At 34.6% G+C, this 18542-nt stretch overlaps 1 protein-coding gene across 1 annotated transcript in view; it reads right to left on the minus strand.

Annotated features, from left to right (window-relative positions):
• PLPPR5 (phospholipid phosphatase related 5) overlaps positions 1-18542 on the minus strand; it is a 189886-nt gene that overhangs the window by 123189 nt on the left and 48155 nt on the right. The gene's annotated exons all lie outside the window — the stretch shown is intronic.

Raw genomic sequence — 18542 nt, forward strand, 5'->3', positions numbered from 1 at the left:
CTTAATTAAGATCATAATGTTAGTATTTATGTATCTCTGTTGATGCATTAGGAATTATATGATCTATTTCCAGTGTTTTCAAATCACTTGAAAAACACTATCAAAATAATATCTTTTTTTAGGTAGGAGAGAGGAGATGTAGAGATAGATGCAAATATTACTAGAGAAACTTGAATTAATTAAAAAGCATTTATTGTGTGCTTACTTTATGATGAGCATGGTACTAAACAGAAGAGTTCCAAACAGAAATAAACAAGGTAGTTCCTGATCTCAAAGAACTTAAATTTTTCTTGGGGAATGCGGCACATAAAGAGGAGAAAAATGGGAGTAGATATGGTTTGAAAATAACTCAAAAGAGAAGGGAACCACTATCAAACACAGTCCAAGGTTACTGAGGGCAGAGTAAATAAAAGCAAAAGTCTTAAAATATTTCCAAATTCTAAGAAATTACTACATTTTAGATTGCTCATGATGTTCTATTTTTTTAAAAAAAATTCTGATGAGGGCACTTCCCAGACAGAATAGTATTGCAGAATTTAGTAAAAATTATATTAAAGAATATCTAGGAATATTAATAGTTATGAAGAGAGGGAAAAGACCCAAATAGTTTTTTTTATTTGTCTCATTTTCGTTCTATTTTTCCCACTAGAATATTGATCAAGACTGTCATTTAAATCTCTTTAAATATTTTTAGAACAACAAATTTTATCAAAACAGGAATAACAGTGGTATTTTAAAAAGACCTGATAATGCATGGTCTTAGAATCTTTTTATCATTGCTGGCTCATGAGTCTTCTTAAAATTATTGGAAATATTCATGAATGACATCTGTGAAAAGGTGTCCTTGGTATTCAGAAATGATCATTCTAATTTCTGTGAAACATAGATCAACAATAGAAGAAACAATATTCTAGGGGTACTTTAAACATCATTCTGTATTCAATGTCAATAATATAGAATCTTAGAACTGAAATGAATTTGAGGTTGTCCAGTCTAAGTCTCTTATTTAACAGCTAAGTAAATCAAAGTGCATAGAGTTTAAGCAATAGCTGGCTGCTATAGTTAAAGGGATGTTGTATTTAGAGATAAGATACCTGGTTCAAGTCTAGCTACTATTAAAATGTTAATATTGTGAATTTACAAATTGCTTATATTTTCTCAGATTAATTTCCTCATTTGAAAAATGATGGTAATAAAAAACAAGCATTTGAATCAACTACCTCTCAAGTCTGCCCTGAATATCAAATAAAATTGATTCAGATAAGGCACTTAGAAAGCCTTAAAATTAATAAATATAATATAGATTCAGTTGCTAAAGGTTAACAGCGATTTCATATAACAAATTGATTGCACACCTACCATGAGTGAGGCTCTGGGATAGATGTTGGAGATAAAAATATGAAAAATGGCAAAGTCCCTGCCCTTGCAGGTGATAAAATCTAGCCCTTGTGCATAAAAATTAGAGTACAAATTAGAATAAATAGATCCACCTACTAACCTCATCTAACAAAGAATTATAAGAGTTTTGAGAAAGGAGATTATCACCTGTAGCTGTGAAGATGAAGGAAAGGCTTCATTAATCAACCCATCAATCAACGATCTGAAGTTAGACACTATAGTTGTTACTGAGTGTGCAATGACCCTGTCTTCAAGATCCTTATCATCCATATAGGAGGCAACATGTGTACAAATCTATATCTATCTATATCTATATCTATCTATATCTATATCTATATCTAATCTATATCTATATCTATATCTATATCTATATCTATATCTATATCTATATCTATATGTATATAATATATGCAAGATATGTTGTTCAGTCATTTAGTTTTGTGACCTCTTTGAGAGCCCCATTGACCATAGTATGCCAGTACTATCCTTGTAGCTTTCTTGGCAAATGATACTGGAGTGCTTTGATATTTCCTTCTTAAGTGAATTAAGGTTAACCAAGGTTAAGTGACTTGCCTGGGTCACATACCCAGTAAATGACTGAAGAAGAATTTGAACTCAGGTCTTCCTGACTCCAGACCCAGTGAGTCTCTGAGTCACCTAGCTAAAAAACAAAATCAAAATGAGGAATTGCAGGGCAGCTCAGGAAATTAGGGGAATCAAAGAAAGTTTTATTTAGAAGTTGGTGTTTGAGCTGAGTTTTGAAGCATGTGAAAAAGGCAAGAGTATGAAGGAAATAAATCAGTCAACAAGTGCTGAAATATGTTTAAAAGATTTCCATATTAGTCATGCTGTGAAAAAAGAATCAGAACAAAAGGGAAAAATATGAGAAAGAAAAAGCAAAACAAATTTTAAAAGGTGAAAATAGTATGCTTTCATCTGCATTGAGACTCCATAGTTCCTTCTCTGGATGTGGATGACATTATTCATCTCAAATCTTTTAGAATTGTCTTTAATTATTGAACTGCTAAGAGGAGTTAAATCCATCAGATGATCCTCACACAATATTGCTGTTAATTTGTTTCTGGTTCTGCTCACTTTGCCAAGTATCAGTTCATGTAAGTCTTTCCAGGTTTTTTTCTGCCATCCACCTGCTCATGATTTCTTACAGATATATAGTACTCTATCACGTTCATATACCTCAATTTGTTCGGCCACTGAAAATGCAAAGAAAGGTAAACAAGGGCCTTGCTCCCAAAGAGTTCAAATTATAATGGAGAGAAATGCAAACAACTCTGTATATAGGCAAGATATATATATACAAATTTGAAGAAGAGAATTCATAAGAAAGGCAAAAGGTAGAGGTTGAGAAGAAAAAAATCTCCTGTAGTCAATGTACTTGGAGTTGAATCTTAAAGGTAGTCAAAAAAGTCAAGAAGGAGAGGAGAGGAAAGGAGGGAAAGCAGTGTATATGAGAGACAGGGTAAGGTTGTGAAAAGTTTTAAAAGCTAAATGAAATATTTTATATTTGATTATGAGGGGATATTAGGAAATTTTGAAAGTTTAATGAGTATAATTCAGGCATGGAGGACAAAGGTTATAAATATGAGGAAATGTCCAACATGGAGGATATTGAGAAGGATAGATCCTACCATATCTCAAAATAGCCCATTTCGTTTTTTGACAGCTCCAAGTGATAGAAAATTTTTTTTTCTGTACATGAAGGATGTCTACCTTGCTGCAAATTCTAATCAACTGCTTCTTCTAGTTGTGTTCTCTGACATCAAGCAAAATAAATTTAATCTATCTTGTATATGGCTGTCTCTGAAACACCTGAAGACAGCTATTCCACTATCCCCTGCTTAACCCTGAAATTTTTTCTCCAGGCTAACCTAAACTACCCTAGTTTCTTTAATTGTCTAACTCAATGTTGTATGTCTGAACAATCCTTTATAATCTAGATTATTATTCCAATATAGGTAATAATATAAATCATTACTGTTTTCAATCTAATTTGGGGGAATTGCTGGGTATTTGTAATTATTTTTATGGTTGTCAAACATTTTCCAAAAGCACTCTAAATAAAGTTAATCTAAATTATGCCTAAAGTGATTGCTTCCCTTATTCTATATACTATTCAGTTGGGTCTAACTGACCTCTAAAATTCTTTTCAGTCTTGACATCCCATGATTCTCTAAATAATGATTTGTTTTGAATTTGCAGAAAACTAAATTCTTCTAATCTGTTAGTTAGGTCCTCTCTCCTGCATATTGTTTTTATGTGCTTGCTTTTTGAAACTAAATAATAGAGTTTATATTTTTCCATATTGTTTCCTCTTCCCAGATACTAACCTATCACTCTAACCTGCTGAAAGAATTTTGAATTTTCATAACATATAAAAATTTGATAAGCATGTAATCCACCCACACCTTTGTCTATGTAAGTATTAAAATACTGGACAAAACATCATCAAAAGTAGAGTTCTGTGGTACTTTCCTAAAATCTCCTTTCAGGACAACATTGATCTACAAATGTACATTCTTTGGAACTAACCATCAAATTTCAAATTCACATAACCTATCCCTCTTACCTGACCCTTATTTTTCTATTTGGTCTACATTTCACTGAAAAATAAAAAACTGCAATAAATTTTCAGATCTTGAAAAACATGGTGGTACATTTAATGTATAATGGAGTTCATACTTGATTCTTGTCACCGTTAATGGTGTGCACTCTCCCGATGTCATCTTTAGCTTTGGAGTACTTTATTGAGTTATAAGGATCGTTATGCCATTATTTCAGGGGTAGTAGAATCATATTTCTCTGGAGGAGACCAGTAATAACTTCTCAGCAGAAATGGAACCACCTTTCTGGTGAGGACTGATAATTCAAGTAAGTCAATTAGTGCTCCCTCTCATACACTTGTTTGTTTATTTCTTTTAATATTTAAATATTTCCCTTGACTTCTGTTTATTTTTATGCATTTATTAAAAGCTATTACAAACAAATAAAATGTTCATATATGAAAAAGCTGTCTTTGGGTTCTATGAGCAGAAAAAAGTACTGTAGAAGGGAATAATGAATTGATCTGCTAAGTTTATTTCTAAGACAGAGAAGGGTTGTGTGAAACAGATGGCTGTTTCTGAAGTAACAGATGACAGAATCACAGGCTTAGAGCTGGAAGGGACAAACATTCTTCCCATTTTACAGATCAGAATATTGAGGCTCAAAGTGGTTAGGTTAAGAGACTTGTGCGGGCTGCAAGGTGATATAATGACCAGAGTTCCTTGACATTTGCCACTTACTAGCTGTCTGGCCTTGGACAAGTAAGTCACTTAACCCTGATTGCATTGCCTCACATCCAGGGCCATCTCCAGTCATCTTGATTCATCTCTGGCCACTGGGCCAGATGGCTATAGAGGAGAAAGTGAGTCTTTTGACTTAGCACAGCCCTTCTCACTCAAATCCAATTCACATGCTTGTCATGGCATCACTCCCAGATGCCATGGTCTTCTTCAGAAATGAAGAACAAAAATTATTATATGAACTTGAAATAAGAAAAAAAACCTGAGTTCAAATCCTGCCTCAAACTCTTACTAGTTGCGTGATCCTAGGCAAGTCACTTTAACTCTGTCTACCTCTGTTTCTTCATTATAAAATGGAGATAATATTAGCGTAAACTTTTCTGGGCTTCTATGAGGATGAAATGGGATAAATTATGTCAATTTTAAGTCACTATAGAAACACCAGCTATTATTCTTATTTAACACTTGTGTGACTAACGGTGACATACTTAATATCTCTGGATCTTAGATTCCCAATCTGTAAAATAAGGAAGTTGGGTCATTTGGTTTCTAAGACCCTTTCAAGTTCTGAATTTCTGAACCCTGGCAGAAAGTCAAAGAATTCTCCATAGGTCATAGTAAAACACAGAATAGCAGCAATTTTTTTGTGATTAGAAATGATAAGACTCAAATGTTTGGAAAATCAATTTCTAACAAAGCAATGGGAAACAGTTCAATTTAATGAGCAGTTTTGAGCACAGCTTGCTGACCAGCACTTTCAGTTGGCTATTAAAAATCTCAACTAAATTGACTTTCAGAGCCTTAATTATATATTCTCTAAACTAAGTGTAAAAAAATACAGAATATAGTGATACCCCAAATTCAACAATATCTTAAGAGCAAATGAAATACTTGACTATCAGTTTTCCTACATTTTGATGTCATGGAAATCTCTGAATGAATAGATTCCCTTTAAAAAACATCTTTAGGAAAGGAGGCAGGGAAAGTCTCTTAACAGACTTTGTCCAGTGGGTAGTACATGCCACCTGCAATGATTGATTCGGTAAAACAGTTGGTTTGATTGACTCTCAGTGAATTGACTTTTTCTTTGACTTAACTGATCAGATTGATTAGCTGTTGTGGTTTTTACATAAACATAGGTCTGGTTAGACCTCAAGAATCAGTGGATAGTGACATAGCCCAAATATAGATTGAGGTTTGAGGCAGCATTGACACAGAATGACTTTGAAAAAATGAACCAGACTTCAGGGCTGACTACCCTCATTCAGTTTTTAGGAGGAAAAGACAAATTGAACCATATAGTAGCTGGGTTCATCAGTTAGGTGGTTCAGTGGATAGAGCATTGAGTCTAGGCAGGAAGATCTGAATTCAAATATGACCTTGGTCACTTAAAACTGTGATCCTGGGCAAGTTGCTTAACTCCCTTTGCCTCAGTTTCTTCAATGTAAAATAAGTTGGAGAAGGAAATGGCAATGACTTATGAGATCTGATGCTGAACCAAGGGAGAGACCAATGTACACATCAGTAACAACATTGTGAGATGGACAACCTTGACGGAAGCATTTCCTCTTAGCAGTTGTAAGAGTAGGACAATTGTATTAGAGCAGTTATGGACTATGTTTTCCCCATCCAGAGGAAGAAAAACAAAACAAAACACAAAGAGCAACCCTTCTGAAACTGAAGAACACTTTATAAAAATTATCTCATATATCTTTCCCTTAATCTTAATTCCTCATACCAAAAATAACCAATCTGTAAACATGTTTATCAAAATATGTATGTACAATGTTAGCCTGACTGTTCACCATGAGGGAAGGGGGTGAGAATGGAGGGTAGAAGGAAATTTTGTAACTTAAAAATAGGCATATGCATATGGATGAAAATGAATTTTTTAAAAAAAGAGAAGAAAATGACAAACCACTACAATAGAAATTACAAAGAATTGGACATGACTGAGCAACAATAACAAAGCTTGGTTCACTTTCTACCTTTTCATTGATTACTTGAGTAACCTTCAGCAAGAACATTTCTGAGACTGTTTCCTCTGTAAAATGAGGGGATTATATTAGATGGCCTTGCTCCAAGGACCCTTCAAGTCTAAATCCAAATCTAGGATTCTTTGATCCTGAGACCTAGATTAAATTTTAGCTCTGATTTTTCAGAGATGTCTGACCCTGAACAAGTCATTTAACCTCAGTATTCTTTAGGCAGTTTCCTAAAGCTTAGTTTTAAAGTCACAGAGAAGTTTGCAATGTACTTGATGAAACAGTCACAGAATTGGGACCAGCCCCAAATGGGAAAATCTTAAGTCCTTTGACTATTTTGGCGTATTATTTCAAGTTACTCACATAGTGAAATTCAATCAGATAACTTGACTTCTCACAGAAATAACCTCCCTTTCCAGTTCCAAAAACTGGTTATACTCTACCTAACTTGGTGATTATGGGAAGGTCAATTACCTTTTCTAGGATATGGTTTTCTTATTTGTCACATGAGGACAATGATAATTTGAGCTATTCTAGTCATCTTACTAGTTGTTTTTGTAAGGCAATGGGGTTAAGTGACTTGCCCAAGGCCACACCACTAGGTAATTATTAAGTGTCTGAGACTGGATTTGAACTCGGGTCTTCCTGATTCCAGGGCCGGTGCTCTGTCCACTACGCCACCTAGCCGCCCCTCTAGTCATCTTATTATTCAGGGCAGTTAGGAGGTACAGGGGGTAGAGTGCTGGTCCTGGAGACAGAAAGATGAGTTCAAATCTGACCTTCGACTTACTAGTAGTGTGACCTTAGACAAATCACTTAATCCTGTTTGCCTCAGTCTCCTCATTTGTAAAATGAATTGGAGAAGGAAATGGCAAACTATTCTGGTATCTTTGCCAAGAAAACCCATTTTGGGGTCATGAAGAGTTAGACATAATTGAAAATGACTGAACTGAACTTTAATATGAGTTCTTTTGAAAGGCAGTGTGGGACAATAGAAAGATTGTCTTTAGATGATAGATTGACTTTAGAATCAAGAAGACATGGGTCTAAGTCTTGTCTCTGACTGACAAGGAGAGTATAATCCAAGCAAGTCACTGAAATTCTGTGACACCAGATAAAATGGTGTCACTAGGCTAATGCTGATATACATTGGTAGAAGGCACTCTCTCATCCAAGGTCCAGTAATATAAGCAGGGCATTCCAAATGTCTTAGTAAAGTTTTACGTTTTAAGCTTTACTAGCTTAAAACTGCCCTAAAATTTTTGGGATTCCCTATCTCTATCATGAGATCATAGATTTAGATAAGTAGAGAGGATCTTAAATACCAGAGAGTTAAACCTCCTTATTATATATTATGGAAACTGAAGCACATTGAGTTGTGACTTGACCAGGATAAACCCATTTCCTCTTCATTAAGAAAGAATTTGAACACATTTTTCTAACTCAGACTTCAGCACTATATCCAATATGAAACATATATACATAGATACAAATAGAAATATGTATACATGCATATATAAATATAAATACATATACATATATAATATTAAGAAATCTTGGTACAATTTTAAGCAGCTAACATCAAAACTGCACTAAGATTTTCAGAACACCCTGTGTATATTTGCATATATGTGTATACATATAAACATACATTTATATGATAGATATGGGTACATAATCTAAATGGTTTATGTATCACCTGTTTAAATTGCACATAAACACACATATATAATTATATATGTGAATTTATATAAATATATTCAAAAACATGAACTTGGACCACATATTTTATTCAGACTATTTTCATAAAGAAAGGGAGTGTGGCAGAGCAGATAGAGAATCAGTTTTGAAGCTAGGAAAAGCTAGGTTTAAGTCACATTTCTGATACATCCTGTGTTTCTGGGAAGATCACTAAACTGCTCAAAGTTGCCAAGAAAATGCCACCCTGCATTAGTAGAAGGAATTTCCTCACTCCAAAGTTTCCTATGCTAGTAATATGACAGTCTCTCTTCTTATTTTTACAGAAATTTTTTAATCAAGTAAAAGAGATTAAAAGAAAATAAATACCTTTAGAATGAATACAACCCAAACTCATCTCTTATACATTTTCCTCACAAAACGTTAGGAATCATGAGGTAGGAAGATATAGTGAGGACTTTCTTTTTTTTGCAAGGGTTAAGTGGCTTGCCCGTGGCCACACAGCTAGGTAATTATTAAGTGTCTAAGGCTGGATTTGAACTCCTGTCCTCCTGACTACAGGGCCGGTGCTCTATCCACTGCATACCTGGCTGCCCCACATGAGGACTTTCAATCTGACTGTGGTATGTAGCTGACTATCCTTTGCAAAAAGTCCGTAGAACTACTTTGCTTCCTCCAGTGCTCTCCAAACCCTTATAAACAAGATTCACTTGTCCCAGGCTGGCAGATGGAAATCATTCTTTCAACTTGTCTACTAGTGATACTTCTGAAAATATGAATGAAGTTGTCAATATTGGTTCTTATTCAGCAATTCCTATAATTATTTGGCAATTCTATAAAGTATTTTATTGCTCCCCCAAATATTCATGTATTCTATCAATGTAGTCTGACACATTTTCCCATTATCTATCCTTAACAATTATGTTAATAATGTAAATAAAATAACCAGCTTAATTATCATCTTCTTTAGAGAAGATTTTGGTCAATAAGACTGTCGCCATTAGAATTATAGATATAGATATAGATGTAGATATAGATGTAGATATAGATATAGATATATAGATATAGATAGATAGATATGAACCTTACAGATCATCACATGTAAAACCTATGCTTTACCATAGCTGTTTATAATTTACTAAAATTTGACTTCATATTCCAAAAGAACTGTTAATGAGGCTGTTTTCCCAAATTCTTCAGCAAAACTAATTCAGGAAATCCTGCTATCCTGGAATATTGAGTCGGCTGAGTGTTGACAGACTATACCTAGTATGTCACAAATACTCTAATTTCTCCACAAAATGGGAATGGGGTGACATAAGAGTTGCGATAAATCACACAAGGGAAGAATAACTCAAAAGTAAATACAAGAATCTAACTGATTTTTTGCATTGGAATTCTAAAACTAATTCAAAAATCATAAGCAGCACTCATAGACTAAGCATGCATCCTGATGAAAGATTGAATGGAGGTTGTACCTTTCTAAGGGCCTTTCCAGGGAACATTCATAGAACATTCTAGGTCACACAGAAATAGAAATAGAGTTTAATGGACTCTGGACACTAAGGTTTTAAAAACCCAACACCAGCCATAAGAGGCTAAAAGGGAGCAACTAAGGTAAAAGAGTGCAGTAGGTCAAGGGTGAAAGAAGAGACAGTAGTCCTTGTAAAGAATGGTTCCTGGAGAGTTAGTATAACCTTACTGAGTGCCTTTTCATGAGAGATTTATTGTCATTTATTATGATCCTGAGTACAATTGTCGAGATATTTAACAAGCTGCCCATTAGAATGTGAGCTCCTTGAAGGCAGAAGCCATAGATTTGCTTTTCTTTGTATCTTCAGCACTTGACATAGTACTAACATTACAAGTACTTAATAAACTTCTTGTTAACTGACTAGATTTTAATAGTTGAGATGGGAATCAGAGGGGTTAGGGTTAAAGTCAGATTAAATGAACATTTACTGGGGTAATATATGTATAATATGAGGGTAAAGTCCCACTTTGAGTTCTAGAAATGCAATATGGATATATTTCTATCTTTATTATATATTCATAAACAAACATATATCTTATATGATATATAAAGTCTATATTCCATCCATAGTAGATATTGTATACATATACATACACATATGGTTATACATAAAAACAGAAACATATATATTTATAAATTCATAAATATACATATATACATATAAACATACATATATGTGTATGGAATCTAGCTCAGGATGAAGAAGTTTAACATCAAATAATAATGTTTTCAAGTTGGAAGATCTCAAAGACTGTCTACTCCACCTCTTTTCTAATTATGAATGTTTTTACCACATCACTGAAAAGAATTCTGTGAAAGATCTTTTGGGAGAGTTCTAATTGTTACAATTATTTTCCTTATGCTAAGCTAAAATAATAATAATAAGAAGAAGAATTAGAATGAAGAAGAAGAAAACGATGAGGAGAGAGAGAAGAAAGAGAAGGAAGAAAAGAAGGAAAAGAAGAGAAGGAAGGGAAGAGGAGGAAGAGGAATAGAAGCAGGAAGATGAGAAATAGAAGGTAGAAGAGGACAAATAATTGAAAGAGAAGTAAAAAGTATGAGGCTACATTAGAGGTCATTTTAAGGTATTTACAAAATATTCTGTTTTACTATACAGTATCTGTGAGCCTAGAGTCAGCAGTTAGGGGAAAAAAACAGAGTAAAACATATTTTGCTACTTTCCTAGAACATAATGTTTATGACCACATTCTTCCTCCGTGATAGACTTTTTCTCTACTATAGATCTCTGATTCTTCCAAACATTAGGGGATGAAGATAAGGAGGGGAGCACCCAAATCATCTGACTTGCTTCCTTTGGACTATGTGGGCTTGGACAGGTCTCTTAACTCCTCTAAACTTTACTTTCTTCAAAAAAAGAAGTTTGGACCCAAACTTGCAACATTAGAATAATCATTTACACTTTTCTCTCCCTGCTACTTAACATCTCTTCTCCCTGATTTAAGTAATTGGCAAATTTTACTAATTCTACTTCCACAACATTTCTCAAATCCATCCCTATTTGATATGAGATAGTACCAATATTAACTTTTTATTTATGTAGTAACATTTGTAGGAGGGAAGCACAGCAGATATTATTCTCATTTTACAAATGAGAAAATAGAAATGTAGATGAAAATTAAAAATGATAGCTAATTTTCATTTAGCACTCTAAGGCGTGCAAAACACTTACAAATATCATCACATTTTATTTTGACCACCCTAGGAAGTAAGTGCTATTATTATCATCAGCATTTTGCAGATGAAGAAATTGAGGGTAGTTGGAAACGTAAGAGACTGAGGCCAGAATTGGACTCAAGTCTTCCCTACTACATGTCCAGAAGTCTATCCATTTTGCTGCCAAACTCTCTATATTCACAAATCTAATCAGCACCAATTCAAAGTCTGATTCAAGGGGCAACTAGGTGGCACAGCACAACAGCCCTGGAGTCAGGAGGAACTGAGTTCAAATTGGGTCTCAGACACATAAGAATTGCCTAGCTGTGTGACCTTGAGCAAGTCACTTAAACCCACTGCCTTGTAAAAACGTAAAAAATATAAAACAAAGTCTGATTCAAATCAGGTATCCTGACTCCAAATAGTGTAACTTTCTGGTAAGTCACACAGTCTCTGAAGAGGGGGACATGCACATACAAACACATATACACACCCACACACACACCTACCTCAACATATGATGCACAGATGTAAGTATTAATCATAAGGTCAAAAATGTGATAAAGAACAAAGGAATAACCTTCCTTCCTCCCCTCTCCTAGACAGGCTCATGAAAAAGAAATTGCTCATGAATTCATCATGGGATGATTCCATGAATCTAATTTAATCATCTAAAGAGAGATAGTAAAGTCCTCATTATAACTGGGGTGGTGATTGGGGGGGGAGGATAGGAGAAAGAAGTCTTTAGACTAAAGCTCTGATTCCTGGTCCCCAAGCTTCCCCCCCCCCAGAGCCTTATTATTTTATTGCTGGATGAGTCATCACCCAAACCAACCTTCAGAAGCCCAGAAAAGTTAAAATGTTTGTCTAATATCACACAGGTGCTTAGTGACAGATCCCAAGGGATTCTATTGATCTGAAAAATTTTGTCCTGAATTTTATGCGGACTCTCTTCAAGGATAATTTCTTCCCTTGTCTGTGTATCTTCATTATCTAACACAGAGAATGGCACATAATGGATACTGATTAAAGGTTTAGTGATTGATTGATTAAAACTAAAAAAGGCAGTTTTCTTCTTTAAAAAATAAAAATATTCAGACAAACAAATCCATCAATACAATTAAAAGAAAAACTCAAACTGAGAAGATAATTATCAGAATTAAAAAGTCCAAGGTTACAAAAATAACATGTAATGCTTAATTAAAGTAACAAAATAGAAATGTTCCTTAATTTTTGAAATTTAGAAAAGAATTGTGTTTGACTGGGGTAGAACAGACAGGTAGGAGTGGTATTGTACAAGCAGGGATGTTTTGCTAAATGTGTAATAATCAGTTTTCTAGGAAGGAAAATCTTTGCGGGGAACACTTTAATATTCAGTCTACATTGTTCACCTTTTCTCTATCACATTATTAAGTCTAGACAATCAACAAAGCAATACATCAAGCCCTGATTTTTAAGGTTTGCTTATTTCCAAGGTGTAAATGTTGTACTTTAAATTTAATTATTGTTGTTGAGTCTATAGGAGTTGATTTTAGCTACTATAGTCCCTATATTTCGTTATTTTTCTAAAAGTGTTTCCTTTTCTCCCTGGTCACTAACTCATTGGATGTTCAACTTTGTTATTTCTAGAAATTTAGTTGTTCCTTCTAAAGTTAGGAGTATATAGCCTGTGTCGGGTTTTGGTTAAATTTGGGCAAAGTCATTGTCCAAGATATATGCTATAATGAAAGAGCTTTTAATTGTGATTCAAGATATCTAAGCATCTATTAGCCAAGGGCAACTCAGTTCATCTCCCTTGGCCTCAATTCTCTTGTCTGTCATCTGAAGCAATATGAGTAATAGGGCTCTGATATTCTTTTCCCTTTTTAATGTCAAATCATTGAATTATATATATGTATATATACATATGTATATATATATATATATATATATATATAGATAGCTATATGTATGTATACAGAGGTAAAGAAATTTAGTTTAGCCTATATTTTGATATATAAAACAAATATATTTACACACACACACACACACACACACACACACACACACCCCTCTCCCCTAAATGTTCAGAATTCACTAAACTCACTGTGCTAAGGTTTAGGATATATACCATAAAGAATTAGATTTCGAGTCAGAGGCCTGAATTCAAATCCTGACTCTGCCCTCTTTCTAACTGCATGATCTTTAGTTTATTACTTTCTATCTTTGGACTTCCTTTTCAATTATAAAATGGTAGGGGAAAATGGGACATTAGATGACCTCTAAAGTATGGGTAGTTTCAATTAGATGAACTTATAAATTGCACCCTGGGGCAAATTGCCAAATACTAGCAACTCAGCTCTGATAGGCCACCGGCAGACTGGCATTTTCATTATGACTTAGGTTAGCCAAGGTGGAAATCCAAGAAATGCAACAAAGAAGGCCCAAGCTTTAAATACTAGTTCTGGTACTTACTACTTTTTTGACCTTGGACAATTCAATTAACCTTTTTGGTTCTTCATTTTCTCATCTGCAAAATGTAGGCTGAATTTGATTACTTCTAACTTAGTTTCCACCTTAAAAAAATCTTACAATCCCTTGGCACTTGGAAAATGCAGGTCAATAGCATGGATAAAGTTCGTACCTTACCCCTCATCATCCTCATTGTCACCTCACCCTAAGCTTACACTTTCCCACAACAGCCCCAGACCTGTGAAGTGAGTAGTGAAAGTATAACTATTTACATGTTGCAGATGTGGAAGCTGGGATGATAAACTGTCCTGATTCAGGTTTAAGTATCAAAAAACATTTTTACTATTTTCAGATATTTATTTATTTCCTGATCATAGAAGAAGAATGTTTTTACAAGTACATTGGTAAAGTATGTTTTGATTTAAGGACTCTTGTAAAAAAAAGTGTGTTTAATATTTATTTTGATTTACAGATCAAATTTACCAAAGATCATTGTTTAAGAAATTAATCAAAGAATGATGTTTCTTATTTTCATGCAAAATGAGGTGGCCTCAAAAACTCCTAAGAAAACCGAAATTCTAGATAGATGATTCAAGGATACTTAATTTAAAGGGAAGGGAGGAAGGGAGTGAGAGTGAGGGAGGAAGAAAGAAAGAGAGACAAAAACAGGGAGAAAGGTAGACAGACAAAGAGAGAGGGAGATAGAGACAGAGAGACAGAGAAGGAGAGACAGTCAGAGAGACAGAGAGAGAAAGTGAGCATGATTGATATTTACCACTCCATGTATTTTCTAGGTTAAAAATCCAAATTTAAATTGTAGGAGTGTTATTATACTCAGATTTCTCATCACACTATACTTGCACTTGAATCTTAGAATTTGAAAGATAACAAACCCTGGAGGAGAAAGAAACACAGATCATCACAGAGAATCACACAATCACGAAATCTGAGGTTGAAGGGTGAGGTTGAAGGGATGATAAAGATAAAAGTCACCTAATCCCAGCCAGGAATGCCCTCTATGACATTGCCAACAAGAGGTAACAACTTTCCCTAGAGGCCCTCTCAAGGCAGCCCAATTGCACTTTTGGATAATTCTAATGGTCGGGGAATTTTCTTCAAGTGGGCATGAAATCTACTGCAGCATCTATCCAGAGCTTCATTCTATCTTCTTGGAATCAAGTATAATAGCCAATAATAATGGCTAGTAATAGCTAACATTTATATATCCCTTACTATATTCCGAGGATTTTAGAAAAATGATTCAAGTACCTCTTCCATCTGATAATCCTTTACAAATATGGCAGAGCAACCAGAAGCTATCTGAAAGTGAGTGCCAATGTTGTTGTCCAGTAGTTTTCAGTTTTGTCCAACTTCCTGACCCATTTGGGTTTTTGTTTTTGTTTTTTTAAGATAGTGGAATGGTTTGCCATTTTCTTCTCCAGATCATTTTTTTAGATGAGAAAACTAAAGCAAATGTGGTTGAGTGACTTGTCCAGGGTCACCCATCTGGGAAGTATCAGGAGCCAGATTTGAACTTAGGAAAACAAGTCTTCCTGACTCCAGATCCAACCCTTTATCCATTGATAGTTTTTCAGGCACCAATAGTAGTTATAATAAGTTCATTTGAAATCAGTCTGGCAGAATTCATTTTTCTCATCATCTTTTTTCAACCACATCCATGTCTTAGATCCAGATCTTGTGTCTCAATTACATCTGAGACCTAACCTGTAGTAATCAGTCTCATCTCTTATTATAATGCTACATAATTCTAGGAAAAACAAATAAATCCTGAGGTGTCAGCTCTCATGAAATTCTCCCTTTACTGCCTGCCATTCTATTGTCTGTCAAGACAGATATAACTATTATAGGAACAGTCTCTAAAGAACCCTAGAATTGCTGATCAGATTTCTCTCTTAGTCTATGATTTTTGCTGAGCACATAGACCTTTTAAACAGGCTTTTAAAAAATAGGCATAGAATATGCTAAGCACAAATAACACAAGGAACAGTTTCCTGCTCTGATCCAATTCCTCGTTTTGACCCTGTTTGAACAGGAGGTGCCTTGTATCTCCTTCACAGCACACTGTTAATGAGGTTATTTTCTCTGTGTGGATCTAATGAGATGTGCCTTTTATAATAAATTCTCTGCACTCTGATGTGCCTGAGAGGGAAGCCTCATCAGCTATTAAAATAATTAACCTTTTAACTGAGGAGGGTCCTTCCTGCCGGACACAGTTTCACATCTCTGGTTTTGGATTAATGTCACAGTAGGGATTAGCAGTACTCTGTCTCCAAAGGGGAGAATGGGGAGCAATGGGTCAAAGCTGCAGGGATGCAGATTTCAGATGAATATAGGCAAAGACTTTCTAACAATCTTAAAGTGGAAGGGAATATTTTTCTAGGTATTGAGAACCTTATTTCTTTCCCAGTAGATATGTCCAGGATATTTTGCAAACATTTATGAGTTGAGAGTTATCCAAACTGACAAATTTAGAACTCCTAGTATCCTTAGAGGCCACCTAACCCAAGTCCAGTATTTTACTTTCTGGGAAAGTTGAGATCCAGTGATGCTCAATCAGTAGTAAATGAAAAGAAGCAGAATTTGAATGGAAGTCCTCTGACTAAATAAAAATATCCTTTCCATCTAAAGACCTTTACAACTCTAAGATTTTTATGTTTAGTATGCTCACTTTGTTGGGCTAGGTGGTACACTGGACTTGGAATCAGAAAGATTCATCTTTATGAGTTCAAATCTGATATCAAACATTAGCTGGGCAAGTCATTTAACCTTGTTTGCCTCAGTTTCTCATCTGTAAAATGGGCTGCAGAAGGAAATGACAAAAGCCTACATTATCTTTGCCAAGAAAAGTCCAAATGGGAACATGAGGAGATAGACATGAATGAAATGAATGACCAACAAAAATTCTCACTTAATCCCACATAGCTAGATTGCCCAGTGACTAGAAAACAGGATATGGAGTCAAAAATACAGATTCAAATTTAGCCTCTAGGCCCTCAGGAAATTCATGATTTTAAGAAAAGCACCTACTTTGGTGAGGAACAGATGAGATAAATGCTAGCTATCATTACTATTTTTCAAAAAAGTCTATCAAAAGTCAGTGTAGTTTTAAGCTTTTTAGGTTTAATAGGGAAATCCAATTTTTATTTAAGATACTAAAACTTATTACCTATCATTTATGGAAAGGGAAGCAGTTTATGACCAAGGAAGAGTTAGAGAACATTATTAAAAAAAATTAGATAATTTTGATTATATTAAATTAAAAAGCTTTTGCACAACCAAACCATTGTAACCAAGATCAAAAGAAGTATAGTAAATTTGGGAAACAATTTCTAATGACTCATTTCTAAAATATACAGAGATCTGAGTCAAATTTGTAAAAAAACAAGTCATTCCCCAGTTAACAAGTGGTCAAAGGATATGCAAAGGCAATTTACAGATGCAGAAATCAAAGTGATCCATAGTCATATCAAAAAATTTCTCTGAATCATTACTAATTAGAAAAATGCAGATTAAAGCAGTTCTTAGGTACCATCTCATATATATCAGATTGGCCAATATGACAAGAAAGGACAATGTTCAATGTTGGAAGGGAGATGGGAAATCTGGGACACTAATACGTTGCTGGTGGAGCTGTGAACTGATCCAACCTTTCTAGAGAGCAATTGCCCAAAGAGTAATAAAAGTGTGTATACCCTTTGATCCAGCAATACCACTACTATGTATGTCTATACCATGATGAGATCATGAAAAAGGATAAAACATCACTTGTACAAAAGTATCCATAGCAGCCCTGTTTGTGATAGCAAAGAAATGGAAATTGACTGAATGTCCATCAATTGGGGAATGGCTGAACAAATTGTGGTATATGTATGTTATGGAACACTATTGTTCTATTGGAAATCAGGTGGGATGAGCTTTCAGAGAAGCCTGGAAAGACTTGCATGAACTGATGTTGATCAAGATAAGCAGAACCAGAAGAACATTGTACATTCTAACAGCAACATGGGGGTGACTTGCTCATTCCATCAGTGCAGTATTCAGGGACAATTTTAGAGCACCTGTGATGGAGAGTACCATCTGTATCCAGAAAAAGAACTGTGGAGTTTAAACAAAGGCCGAAGTCTATTGCCTTCAATTTTTTTTAGTGTCTTATGTATGTACTACATAATTTTGCTATCTCTAATATTTTATTTTCTCCTCAAGCATATGACTTCCCTCTCAATACATTCAATTGTGATCAATGTATAGCATGGAAACAATGTAAAGATTATCAGACTGCCTTCTATAGGAGGATGGGGGAGGGAAGAGAGGGTGGGAGAAAATTGTAAAATTCAAAACCTTACCAAAAAACCTTCCAAAAAACTACTGTTGAAGATAATTGGAAAACAAATAAAATATTAATTGAAAAAGAAAAAAGATATTCGCTAAGACTTTTGTTTCATCTTATATATTGACTAAAAGATTGCATATTAAGATGAA

This window comes from Macrotis lagotis, chromosome 5 (assembly GCF_037893015.1).
Source record: "Macrotis lagotis isolate mMagLag1 chromosome 5, bilby.v1.9.chrom.fasta, whole genome shotgun sequence".
In the NCBI taxonomy this organism is placed as follows: Eukaryota; Metazoa; Chordata; class Mammalia; order Peramelemorphia; family Peramelidae; genus Macrotis; species Macrotis lagotis.